The 1715-nt window shown below is 45.1% G+C and overlaps 1 long non-coding RNA gene across 1 annotated transcript; it reads left to right on the top strand.

The window, feature by feature from the left end:
- Nucleotides 1-200: 200 nt before the first annotated feature.
- On the top strand, nucleotides 201-703 carry LOC148118344 (uncharacterized). Its single transcript, XR_015736117.1, has 2 exons — nucleotides 201-365; nucleotides 525-703. It is a non-coding gene; the product is annotated as an uncharacterized LOC148118344 (long non-coding RNA).
- Nucleotides 704-1715: the final 1012 nt, after the last annotated feature.

The following is a 1715-nucleotide window of genomic DNA, read 5'->3' as shown; positions in this document are numbered from 1 at the left end:
GAATTTCTTTCCCACCTGCTTTCCCCAGTGGCTTTTCTGTAAACCATTTTCTACTAATGTCAAATTGCTTGGCACTGGGACGGTTTTAAACTCACAGTGTGAATCTTTTAACCCGGGTGGATGGTAACACTTTGCTAAGAACTAGTATCCACTCATGGGTGTTTGACAAACGCTAGTCACTTAATGTTTTAAGACATCTTCTCATAAGATGAGAGGCAATCATTACCTGAAGGACAATCCACATCTTGGCCGTGTTCTCCCAACACAGGTCTGCTGCTGCCTCTAACAGAGGCTATCTTATTAACTCCAAGATAGAAACAGGAGAAAACAAAACAAAACCCGAACTTACCGAGTATTCTGTGCATGTAAGTATACGTGGCGTAACCAACCAATGAGAGTATGAAACACATGGAAATCAGCCAATCAATGTACCGTGTGGCTTAACTTACGAAGGGTGAAGAAGAGCTCGCCACTCTGCCTTTCAGGTCTAGGGATGAATATTTTGTTTTCTCCTCTTTCCACAGCCAGGCTGAGGTGCAGGAGACGACTGTGAAGTCCCTTGGCCCTTGGTCCCACTGTTTCGAAAGTGAACTCTCTAGTTTCCCGACGCCTTCCCTAAGTCTGCGTTTCCTCTGATATGCAGCCATGAAACGAGATGGCTCTTGTAAAGCTCTGTAGAAGGAAAATGGGTTTCTGAAAATTTGATGGTGATACCTGTGTCTTCTTTCGCCGTACTGGAAGGAACCAAAATAAAATGCTCCTTTGGTTCCTATTGGCTGCTCCTCTCTGTCGTGTTCCATACTTTTATTTCAATCTGTCCCCCCAAAAAGCAGCTTCCCACAATGACGGAAACTGGATTTCCAGCTTTTCTCCCCCTAAGAAATGGCCTTTAGTCTTCACTTCCGCCAACTTAATTCACAAACATATCAGTCTCCCCCTATCAGAGCTTTTGATGAACAAGAGGTGAGAATTCTAAAAAGTGATAAAAATGCAGTCATGAACAAAGACTCTTTTTTTTGTTGTTGGCTGGTTGGTTTTTCAATGCTGGGCACAGAACCCTGACCTTCATATGTGTTGGCGAGTGTTCTACTGATGAGCTGTAAGTCCCGGCCCAAGAGCAATGCGCACTGAGATCCAGTTAGCCCACAGCTCCACTGTAGGTCAATGGCAGTGGGGACTCCCACACCTCCTTGCCTTAAAGAACATCAGCCTTGTGCTCACCAAGACCACAGCACAATGTGGGAGGACACGGGCACCCAGGAACCGAAGAAGTCATAGTACAGTTGGACTTTTGCCAGATTCATGTATTGCAGGGTAAATGATTATTTAATTTACTTTTTCTTCTTCTCTTGCTCCTTCCTGAAGGATTACGGGCCTCAATCATTATTTCAGTCAGTCTCTTTTTTTTGGGGGGGGGGTTCTCTTCCTTTTCTCTTTCCCCAAGTTGCTCCTCAAATCTGGATTATGTGAGAGTCGGGGGTACGTGCCTATGGTCTCCTCCATGCCCTGCCATGCTACCAGCAAGCTGAGTTTCCATGGCTTTTCTGTGAAATGGGAATCCTGGCAGGGCTGAAGCTAATGTTCTCAGTGCATCTGATATGTGGAATTATATGTCTGTCTCTACCAATTTATAAGGGAACAGCCAGCTTTGAACATTTTCAGAGACATCTGGAGTTTGGGGCGTGGAAGTCAGGAAACGCACTCAGCTAAAAGAG

The sequence above is a fragment of the Myodes glareolus genome, chromosome 23 (assembly GCF_982192425.1).
Source record: "Myodes glareolus chromosome 23, mMyoGla1.1, whole genome shotgun sequence".
Lineage (NCBI taxonomy): Eukaryota > Metazoa > Chordata > Mammalia > Rodentia > Cricetidae > Myodes > Myodes glareolus.
This window is presented reverse-complemented; position numbering and strand designations above follow the sequence as displayed.